This window comes from Petaurus breviceps, unplaced genomic scaffold (genome assembly GCF_028583685.1).
Source record: "Petaurus breviceps papuanus isolate PSGF00001 unplaced genomic scaffold, PetGlider_PUasm1.0 90842, whole genome shotgun sequence".
In the NCBI taxonomy this organism is placed as follows: Eukaryota; Metazoa; Chordata; class Mammalia; order Diprotodontia; family Petauridae; genus Petaurus; species Petaurus breviceps.
This window is the reverse complement of record NW_027187358.1, coordinates 21593495-21605717: the sequence shown is the minus strand read 5'-3', so window position 1 is coordinate 21605717 and position 12223 is coordinate 21593495. Positions and strand designations below refer to the sequence as shown.

The following is a 12223-nucleotide window of genomic DNA, read 5'->3' as shown; positions in this document are numbered from 1 at the left end:
GAGAAAGCAAGAAAAAGAAAACCCATTACAAACATACATAGTGAAAACACATTCCTGCAGTGTAGGTAGTTAACATGTTTCATCCTAAGTCCTCTGGAATTGTGGTTGGTCATTGTGTTGATCAGAATTCCTAAGTCTTTCAAAGCTGTTTCTTTTATGTTGGATACACTGTTCTGTTGGTTCTGCTCACTTTACTTTGCATCAATTCATACAAGTCTTTCCAAGTTTCTCTGAAACCATTCCCTTCATTTCTTACAGCACGATAATATTGCGTCATATTTATATATGATTTGTTTAGTCATTGTCCATATAATGGGTACCTTCTCAGTTGTCAATTTTTTCCAACTACAAAAAAAGCTACTATAAACATTTTTCTTACATAAGGGTCCTTTTTTTCTTTCTTTGATCTCTTTGGGTTATGAGACCTAGTAGCAGAATTGCTGGGTCAAAGAATGCACAGAATAACTTTGGGGGCATTTAATTTCTATGGTACCCTTGGCATCAGTCATTTTCCCAATCTGATGGGAGTGAGGTTGTTTTAATTTGCATTTCTCTAGTGATGAAATCAGCTCTAAATAGAGAATTTTCCTGATTTTACATTGCAATTCTTCTGGAAACTGCCTATTCATATTCTTTGTCCACTTATCAATAGAATGCTCTTACTGGTATAAATCTGAATCAGTTCTACATAAAGATGGTCTTGAAGAAGCTAAGAAACCTTGTTCTTATATGAATACATAACTGTTCCTCCTGACTGGAAGAAAAATAATGTATGTCTGTCATCTGTCAATGGACAGCTAAGCGGTAGAGAGGATAAAGTGCCAGGCCTGGAGTTAGGAAGATTAGTTGTCCTGAATTCAAAATCTGGCCTCAGACACTTATTAGCTGTGTGACCCTGGGCAAGTAATTTAGCCTGTTTCCTTCAGTTTCCTCATTTGTAAAATAAACTGGAGAAGGAAATGGAAAACCACTCCAGTATCTTTGCCAAAAATATCCCAAATGGGGTCACAAAGAGTTGGACCCAACTGAAAATGACTAAACATCAAATGTCAAGAAATGAACAATGTGAAAAGGGGCAATTTAATTTGTGTAGGATTAAAACATTTAAAACTTCCCTCAACATTTACAGACAATTCAGTTACTTGTTTGTAGGTTCTTAGTGGCTTTCTGCTATCCCAAGTCCTATGTTGATACTGACAGAAGAGAAAATGTTAAAGCCAAAACATTTAACGTTTTCACCCTATAGGAAGATGGCAACTGTAAAGCCTGAAAGCTTACAGAAAGGCCAACTATTTTGATAGAGAACCTGCTAATCATTTCAGTGGGCAAAGGCTTAAAATGACTAAGGGCTGACTGAAGTAATCAAAAGAGCCAATTCTATTAGGAAGAAATCCCCTCAAGAGTATTTGCAAGAACGGCTTTTATAAACACTGTGGTACTTCTGTTATCTCCAAGATGCAGGGAAGAAATGGGGGCCTTTACCCTCAGGGCTGGTGCCAAGGGTTTTCCAGACACTAACAGAAGCAAGAAAACAGCCACAAGAAGAACACACAAGTCCAGAAGCCGTAGAGATTAGGCCAAGAAGGCAAAGTGAAGGGGGGCAGAGCCAAGGTGGCAGAGTGAAAGCAGGGACTCGCCTGAATTTACTCCCAAATCCCTTAAAAAGTGACTCTGAACAAATTCTAGAGTAGCAAAACCCATAAAGAGACAGACTGAAGCAGATTTCCAGCCCAAAGCAACTTGGAAGGTCAACAGGAAAGGTCTGTTGCACCAGGTTTAGAGAGGAGGGCAGTCTAAGTGTAGACTGTGCCAGAGCAAACCTGGCTCCAGCAAAGCCAGAGCAGACCTTGGGGGAACTGAATCACTGGCAGCAATGATTTCCAGACTTCTCAGCCCACAGATGCCAAAGACAACTTAGAAACTCAGTGGGAGGGGTCTGTCAGAACAGGGTGAAAGAGAAGCACAGTCCAGCACAGGGCATGGCAATACAGCCATGTATTTTTTTGCTGGCAAAGCAGGCTGGGAAGTGACTGAATCGGCGGCGGCACCACTGGCAACAGAAGTGGAAGCAGCTGCAGCTGCTCCTGGAGCTATCAGCCCATAGATAGGTGTGAAAGTCATCTATTTCGACTTTCCGAACCCAAGATGGCGGAGTAAGCAAGAAGTCACTCCCACCCTCCCTTATTGATCCTGAAAAACCCAGAGAATATTGCCCCAGAAAAAATTCTGAAATAGTCGAGCTAGCAGAAAGACAAGGTGCAGTAGTCTTTTAGCTTGGGAGGCTAGAGGGATTAAGAGAAAGTTCCCTCTTGATGTGGCTGAAGGAGATCAGTATAGGACAGGAGGAGTCCCAGCAAGCCAGGGGTAAGGTCCACCTCAGCAAACTATTGGGAGATCCTGAGCCCCAGGGTGGTAGAGTAATGGGAATGGGAATTTTAAGATCTTCCCTGCCCCTTAATAAGCCTAGGGAAATCTGAAGACCTTCTCTGCTTTGAAGATATACCCTTCCCCCTAACAAGCTGAATGTAATCACATGGAGCCTGTGGTGGGACGAATTTGCTGAGGGGTAGAACAGAACCCACAGGAAGCTGGGAGTCAGAGCAGTTAAGAGACAGAGGGAGGAAGATGCATCTGAGGGAGACAGGCTTGTGAGTAAATGTTGTTTGCCACCTGCTGTAACAGCTAGGCTTGTGTTGGTTTGTGGGAAGGCTAAAGGATGATGTAGTTCTCTGCTACATTGTGATGTATTAACTTCTATGTTGCTATGATGGATTTGGTTTCCTGGTGTCTGAACAAATGTTTTGCTTTTGTCTGCCATATGGAGTCTGTTATATTTTGAAATTGAGCACTATGTCAGCATATTTAGTCACCATCAGTGTTGTGAATATTGCATTGGTGCTACTAGCAGGCAAGCTCCAACAACACCACCATCAGCTCCAGCTCAGCACCAGGTAAGCTATCAGCCTCTAAGCTGCCAGCACCTGAAGCCCCAGCATACAAAACCAAAAACCAGGCCCCTGGTCCCCAGCACAAGAAGCCTAGGACAGTACTTCCTGTGCCCCAGAAATGAAGATCAACTTTAAAAGTCAGGAAAAAAGCAATCAATATGAACAAATAGCAACAAAGAAAAACAGTGACCACAGAGAAGTATCTTAGTGACAGGGAAGATCAAAACACAAATTAAGGAGAGGTCAAAATTGTCAATATACCCACATCTGAAACCTGAAAGAGGAACATGAACTGATCTCAAGCCCAAAAAGTCTTCATGGAAGAGCACAAGAAGGATTTTAAAAGTCAAATAAGAGGAAGAAGAAAAACTGAACAATTTCTTTAAAAATACAATTGACAAAATGGGGGAAAAAAGTACACTAAAGAAAATAACTCCTTCAAAAGTAGAATTGGTCAAATGGAAAAGGAGGTACAAAAGCTAACTGAAGAAAACAATTTGTTAAAAATAAGAATTGGGCAAGTAGAAGCTAATGACTCTATGAGACATCAAGAATCAGTCAAATAAAATTTAAAAAAATAGAAAAAATTAGAAAATAACTCATTGGAGAAACAACTGACCTGGAAAATAGATCCAGGAGAGATAATTTTAGAATTATTGGTCTATCTGAAAGCCATGATCAAAAAAAGAGCCTGGACAGCATGTTTCAAGAAATCATCAAGGAAAACTTCCCTGAGGTCTGATTCTTACCAGAGGGTAAAATAGTCTTCAAAAAAAATTGACCAATCACTTCCTGAGAGAGATCCCAAATTTAAAATGCCAAGGAATATTATAGTCAAATTCCAGAATTACCAGGTCAAGTAGAAAATACTATTAAGCAGACAGAAAGAAACAATTCAAATATTGTGGAACCACAGTCAGGATTACACAGAACCTTGCAGCTTCAACATTAAAAGATCAGAGGGCTTGGAATATGATATTCCATAAGGTTTGCAAAGGAGCTTGGATTACAAGCAAGGATCGACACCCAACAAAACTGAGCATAATCTTTCAGGGAAAGAGATGGACATTCAGTGAAATAGGGGACTTCTAGTCTTTCCTGATGAAAAGACCAGAGCTCAACAGAAAATTTGATCTTCAAATACAAGTCTCAAGAGGCATAAAAAGACAAACAGCAAATGGAAAAAACACATGTTATTCAGTAAGGGCAAAATGTTTACATCACTACGTAAGATGATACTTGATGATCTTGAGAACTGTATTTTTATTAAGACTTTCAGAAGGGATATACACAGACAGAGGGGATAGGTTTAAGATGACTCTGATGTGATGATAAAGAAAACCTAATTAAGAATGGTGAAAAGGAATTTAATGAGAGTAGAGGAAAAGAAGAGGCAGAAAGGGGTAAATTAAATCACATGAAGAGAAACAAGGACATATTACAGTGGAAGGAAAGAATGGAGGGAGATGAGCATTGTTTGAAATACTATCAGATTTGGCTCAAGGAAGGAATAACATACTTAGGCATAGGAATCTAACTTGACCTATAGGCCATAGGAGGGAAGAGGGAAAAGAAAAGGGAGGGGGGGAAGAGAAGGGAGAAAAGATTGAGGGAGGTGGTGGTTGTGATAGTAATGGCATTTAAAGATTCCCCTGTATTGGCTTGGTTTTTCAAATTGATTGTGTTAAAACCCAGAGCTTGTTAATCCCACCTGTGGGATGGACTTGTTGATGTGAAAAGAGAGTCCTGAACTGGAAGGAGCTGGTGACTTAGATTTGGAGAGACAAGAGAGGGCCATAAGAACTTTTTGGAAGCAGCACCTCGTGGAGGCAGAGAGAGACTGAGAGAATTGCTGGGGGCCACTTTGAATTGCCCTGGACTTTTGAGACCTGCCCCCTGAGCTGCCAAGGACTGGGGAGACATGGCTGTTTTGCTGGTACTTTGTCTGTCTGTTTTGATGTTGTTTTGCCAGATTTGTCCACTGGTGAAAGACAGTCCTTTTGTTGAAGAAGTCCTGGAACCTGGCTGTTGGCTAAGAGCTCCTGAGACTGTCCTGCAGACAGAGTGAATACTGTCCACTGGTGAAGGACAGTGCTGTTGTTGCAGGGGTCTGGAGACTGTCCTGCAGACAGAGTGAATACTGTCCACTGGTGAAGGACAGTGCTGTTGTTGCAGGGGTCTGGGAACCTTTCTGCTGGTTCAGAAGCCCTGAAGAAGGATTTTCTTGTTGTATGTTTACAGAAATCCTGGGAGAGGGTTTTGCTAATGTTTTCAGGGGCTCTAGGACTGTTCTGCAGACAGAGGATGAATTAATGAAGGGACTGGCAATGTATCTTGTGGCCTTGCTAAGCCTTGTCTCCCCAGGAACTAAGATTGCTGAGAACTTGCCTCTTGTCAAGATGAAAAAAAGACCTCCATTTGTGTATTAAGTGCTGTGTTTAAACTTGATGTAACTCTGGGGTAGATTCAGTTGTGATCCAGGGGTGGGGAACTTTTGACCTTTTTGTGTTCTATGGTTGAACAAATGAATGTACTTTACTTAGATTGGAAACTAATCTCCATTTGAGAAGAAGGGCTTTGTGGTGGACTAAATGAAGGTACAGCCTAGGGGTGGAGTAGTATTTAGAAGAGGGACTTTGTAATTGATTGAATGATTGGAAGGTCCTGGGGTGGGGTAGTACTTGGAGATTATTTAATCACCCTTAGTAAATGCTGTATTTTGAATGATGCCATGTTTTGATCTTCTCTGTTCTTGGTTTGTCACTGAATAAAATGGAGAGCACCTATGCTGGTATTTTGAACCTTGGGAAGTTGCCTTTGCTTGGCATTACATTACAGTGGTCAAAAGTAAAACTTTAGTGAGGAGGGAAAGGGAAAATGGAGGAGAAAAAAAGCATAAATGGGGTGGGGAGGGAATAGAATGGAGAGAAAGACACAGAAAGTAATCATTACTGAATGTGAATGGGATGAACTCTTCCATAAAACAGAAGTGGATAGCAGAATGGATTAAAAACCATAATCCTACAATATGCTGTTTACAAGAAACACATTTGAAATGGGGATACACACAGGGTAAAAGTAAAAGGCTGGAGTAGAATATATTATGTTTCGGCTGAAGTAAAAAAAAAAGCAAGTGTAGCAATCCTTATCTCAGACAAAACAAAAGCAAAAATCTAATTTTAAAAGATAAGGAAGGAAAATCTTTTGGGCACCACAGACAATGAAGCAATATCATTATTAAATATATATGCACCAAGTGGTATAGCATCCAAATTCTTTTTTTTTTTTTAAAGCAATTGGGGTTATGTAACTTGCCCAAAGTCACACGGCCAGTTTTTTTGTGTGGGTGTTAAGTATCTGAGGCTGGAACTGATCCCACATCCTCCCGACTCCGAGGTCGGCACTCTTACTCACTGTGCCACCTAGCCATCCCAGCATCCAAATTCTTAGAGGAGAAGTTAAGGGATTTATAGGAAGAAATACACAATAAAACTATACTAGTGGGGGACTCAACCTCCTCTTCCTCTTCTCTGAACTAGGTAAATCTAACCACAAGATAAAATAAAAAAGAAGTTAAGGAGGTAAACAGAATTTTAGAAAATTTAGATATAGTAGACCTCTGCAGAAAATTGAATGGGGATAGAAAGGAATATACCTTTTTCTCAGTGGTACATGTCACCTACACATAAAAACCTCATGATCCAATGCAGAAACATTAAATGCATTCTTTTCAGATCATGATGCAGTAAAAATTACATGTAATAAAGGGCCATGGAAAGACAGACTAAAAATTAATTGGAAACTAAATAATCTAATTCTAAAGAATGAGTGGGTCAAACAACAAACCCACAGAAACAGTAACTTCATCCAAGAGAATGGCAATAATGAGACAACATACCAAAACTTATAGGATACAGCAAAAGTAGTTCTTAGGGAAAGTTTTATATCTCTAAAAGCTTACATGAATAAAACAGAGGAAGAGGAGATCAATGAATTGGGCATGTAACTAAAAAAGCAAGAAAAGTAACAAATTAAAACCCCCCAATTAAATACCAAATTAGAAATACTGAAAACCAAAGGCAAGATTAATAAAAATGAAATCAAGAAAAATATTGAACTAAAAAACCTAAGAGCTGATTTTATGGGAAAAAAAATTAAAATAGATCAACCTTTGGTTAATTTGATTTAAAAAAAAAAGAAGAAAACCAAATAACCAGTATAAAAAATGAAGAGTGAATTCACCACCAATGAAGAGAAAATTAAAACAATAATTAGGAACTGTTTTGCCCAACTCTATGCCAATAAATTTGACAATCTTAGTGAAATGGATGAATATTTACAAAAATATAAATTGCCCAGATTAACAGAAGAGGAAATAAAATACTTAAATAACCTCATTTCAGAAAAAGAAATTAAACAAGACATCAATGAACTCCCTAGGAAAAAAATCTCCAGGGCCAGATGGATTTACAAGCAAATTCTATCAAACATTTAAAGAACAATTAATTCCAATACTATATAAACTATTTGGAAACAAAGGCAAAGGAGTCCTACCAAATTCTTTTTATGATATAAATATGGTATGATATCTAAACTGGGAAGAGTCAAAAGAAAAAAAGAAAATTATAGACCAATTTCCCTAATTATTTAGCATAGGTGTGAAAATTTCAAATAAAATATTAGCAAAAAGATTACAGCAACTCAAGAATAATACACTATAACCAGGCAGGATTTATACCATTTATGTATAGTTCAATAGTAGGAAAACTATCAGCATAATTGACCATATCAACAACAAACCTAAGAGAAACCATATGATTATCTCAATAGATGTAGAAAAAGCTTTTGACAAAATACAACATCCATTCCCATTAAAAGCACTAGAGAGTATAGGAATAAATAGAGTCTTCCTTGAAATGGTAAGTAGCATCTACCTAAAACCACCATAAAGCATTACATGTAATGGGGAGAAGCTAGAAGCATTTCCAATAAGACTGGGAGGGTGGGGGAGAGAGGGTGTGAAAAGAAGACGTCCATTTTCACCACTGTGACAATATGGTAGTACAAACATTAGCTTTAGCAAAAAGAGAAAAAAAAAGAAATTGAAGGAATTAGAATAGGCAAAGAAGAAACAAAGCTACCACTCTTTGTAGGTGATACACTTAGAAAATCCTAGAGTCAAGTAAAAAACTACTTGAAATAATAAACAACTTGAGCAAAGTTGCCAGATATAAAATAAACCCACACAAATCATCACCATTTCTATATATTAATAACAAAGCCCAATAACAAGAGATAGAAAGAGAAATTCCATTTAAAGTTACTTTAGAGGCAGCTAGGTGGCACAGTGAATAGAGCACCAGCCCTGGAGTTAGGAGGACCTGAGTTCAAATCTGGCCTCAGACACTTGACACACTTACTAGCCATGTGGCCTTTGGGCAAGTCACTTAACCCCAATTGCCCCCCCCCCCCAAAAAAAAGCAAAAAAAACTAATAAAGCTACTTTAGACATAAAATATTTGGGAATCTGCCTGCCAATATATGAACACAATTACAAAACACTTTTCACACAAATAAAGTCAGATCTAAATAACTGGAAATACAGTTGGTTATGGGTAGGTTGAGCTAATATAATACAAACGACAATTCTACCTAAATTAATTTACATACTCAGTGCCATACCAATCAAACTACCAAAAATTATTTTATAGAGCTAGAAAAATAATAACAAAATTTGTCTGGAAGAACAAAAGATCCAGTATATCAAGAGGGTTAATTAAAAGAACTACTATGGAAGGCGGCCTGCCCATACCAGATCTTAAATTGTATGATAAAGCAAGCAATCATTAAAACTGTTTGGTACTGCCTAAGAAAGGGTGGTTGATCAGTGGAACAGGTTAGTGTAATGTATAACGGTAAGGGAATTTGAAGATCTTCTCTGCCATTTAATGGGCCTCACTTGGAGCCGAACAAGAGAGTTTGCTGAAGGGTGGAGCAGAGCCCACAGAAGAAGACTGCTTAGGGGAGGCTTGTTTTTCAGGAAGGCACACATTTTGTTACTTTGTAATTAGGCAGTGAGTCAGGAAGGTTGTGATGTCTTCTGACCCTGGAGAAGGCTCTCTCTCTCTATGTGTGTGTGTGTGTGTGTGTGTGTACACACACACACACACACACACACACACATATACACTAATGTGAGGTTTTGCTTCGGGGTTCACTTCTGGGAAGAGTTGTATGATTTGGCCAAATGAGACTCTGGGTAGCCACTGAGCTCCCTGGCTTTGAAAACGCAAATGCTAGTGCTTTTCTCTCTGCATATATGTAATGGTCAGACAGCTAGAAGCCCTGTCTTTTGGTCTATTTAATTGTGTTATTTTCTTTGTATTTTTTGTCTGCTTGTAATTTCTGTTTATATTCTCTGAAGTTCAGCGTGCTGACTTTTTCCTTTGAACTAAGTGAATGAACCCTTTCTGAGTTGCTTTTCTTTAGAAAAGCAGATCAAAGAGGCAGCTAGGTGGTACAGTGAATAGAGCACCAGCCCTGGAGTCAGGAGGACCTGAGTTCAAATCTGATCTCAGACACTTAACACTGACCTTGGGCAAGTCACTTAACCCCAATTGCCTTGCCTTCCCCCCTCCAAAAAAAAAGGTGCAAAACAAAACAGAAAAGCATATCAAAGAACCTGTGCTATCAGTTATCCTCAGTATGCTAGAGTGCTTGCTGTTACAGTTAGGTACACAAGACAAAACAGTCAATGATGATAATAATCTACTGTTTGATAAATCCAAAGACTCCAGATTCTGGGATAAGAACTCCCTATCTGACAAAAACTATTGGGAAAACTGGAAAATAGCATGGCAGAAGCTAAGCACAGCCCAACATTTTATACTATATACCAAAATAAAGTCAAAATGCGCACACAATTTAGATATAAAGACTGATAAAATAAGCAAACTGGGAGAACAAGAAATAGTTTACCTGTCAGATTTATGGAGAATAGAAGAATTGTGAACAAACAAGAGTTAGAGAACATTATGAAATGCAAAATAGATAATTTTGATTACATTAAATTAAAGAGTTTTTACATAAACAAAGTCAATACAACCAAAATTAGGAGGGAAGCAGAAAACTGGGAAAGAATTTTTACAACCAGTGTCTCTGATAGAGGCCTAATTTCTGAAATATATAGCAAACTAAATCAAATTTATAAGAATACTAGTCATTTCCCAATTGAAAATGGTCAAAGGATATGAACAGGCAGTTTTCAGATAAATTAAATGTATATAGTCATACAAAAAAACTCTAATCTATTGATTACAAAAATGCAGATCAAAAACATCTCATAAGTATCACCTCATACCTATCATACCTTCCTGACTCACTGCCTAATTACAAAGTAACAAAATGTGTGCCTTCCTGAAAAACAAGCCTCCCCTAAGCAGGCTTCTTCTGTGGGCTCTGCTCCACCCTTCAACATGAAAAACAGGAAAATGAAAAATGCTGGAGAAGATGTGGGAAAATGGGAATACTAATGCACCGTTGGAGCTGTGAACTGATCCAACCATTTGGAACTATGCCTGAAAAGCTATAAAAATGTGCATACCCTTTGGCCCAGCAATACCTATATAACAAAGAGATCATATAAATTAGAAAAAGACCCACATAACCAAAAATATTTATAGCAGCTCTTTTTGTGGTGGCAAAGAATTGGAAATTGAGGGGATGCCCATCAGATGGAGAATGGCTGAACAAGTTGTGGTATATGAATGTAATGGAATACTATTGTACTGTAAGAAATGATGAGCAGGCAGACTTCAAAAAACCTGGAAAAACTTGAATGAACTGATGCTGAGTGGGGTAAGCAGAACCAGGAGAACATTGTATACAGTAATAACCACAATTTGTGATGACTAATGATAGACTTCGCTCTTCTCAGCAAAGCAAGGATCTAAGATAGCTCCAAAAGACCTATGATGGAAAATGCTATCCACATCCAGAGAAAAGAACTATGGAGTCTGAATGTAGATTGAAGCTAACTATTTGCTCTTTTTTGTTTTGTTTTTTCTTTTTCGTGGTTTCTCCCATTGGTTCTAATTCTTCTTTACAACATGACTAATGTGAAAATAGGTTCCATATGAATGAATATGTAGAGCCTATATCAAATTACATGCCATGTTGGGGGGAGGGGAGAGACAAGGAGAAAATCTGGAACTCAAAATCTTATGGAAGTGAATGTTGAAAACTAAAAACAATTTTTTTTTTAAAAAGAAGGCAAAACTGAGTCACCAATATAGTATTACGGTGTTCTCTCTCCTCACTTTGCTATCTGACTCACTGAGTAACAACTGACATCTAGTACTATTATCTGAGTGACATCTGAAAAGACATACAATGACTGAAGGTAGAATGGAAGGAGTGGGACATGACTACTGAATGGGAGAATCTATATCCAGAGGGGTAGTGCTCTGCAGGTCCAAGTTCATTTGGCAAAGCTTTTGGCTAGAGCTAAATAATCATCATAAAATACCTAAATAAATGAAGGTATCCTATCTGTTTCTCCATAGCCCTAATAGATCCAGAAGTGTTATTAGGCAAATTCCAGTAGGATTCCTGACCTGCTTCTGTAAGCTAGTTTCTAAGATAGATTTGACCATCGGGTAAAGGGAGTTCTTGACCAAAATATTCAGTGCTAGTAAGTAGAGGTATACCTTGGAGATATTACAGGTTCAGTTCCAGACCACCATAATGAAATAAATATAGCAATAAAGTGAGTCACAAATTTTTTAAATTTCCAGTGCATATAAAAATTATGTTTATACTATGCTGTAATCTATTAAGTATATAGTAGTATTATGTCTAAAAAATGTACATGCCTTAAATAAGAAGTACTTTATTGCTAAAAAATGTTAACTATCATCTGAGTAGTTAGTGAATTGCAATATTTTGCTCACTGAGGAACTTGCCATGATGCTGATGGCTGCTGACTGATCAGGGTGCTGGTTGCTGAATGCTGGAGTGGATGTGGCAATTTTTTAAAATAAGAAAACAATGAAGTCTGCCACAGCTATTATATTCCTTTCACTTGAACACTTAAAGGTCATTATAGGGTCGTTAAATGGCCTAATTTCAATATTGTTGTGTCTCAGGGAATAGAGATGCCTGAGGAGAGGAAAAGAGACAGGAAAACAACCAGTTGGTGGAGCAGTCAGGACATACAACATTTATTGATTAAGTCTTAAATGGGCACAGTTCATGGTACCCCCAAAACAATTATA

General features: G+C 38.2%; 1 protein-coding gene across 4 annotated transcripts in view; it reads right to left on the bottom strand.

Annotated features, from left to right (window-relative positions):
- The window catches only part of CFAP36 (cilia and flagella associated protein 36), a 61418-nt gene that overhangs the window by 17570 nt on the left and 31625 nt on the right, over window positions 1–12223 (bottom strand). The gene's annotated exons all lie outside the window — the stretch shown is intronic.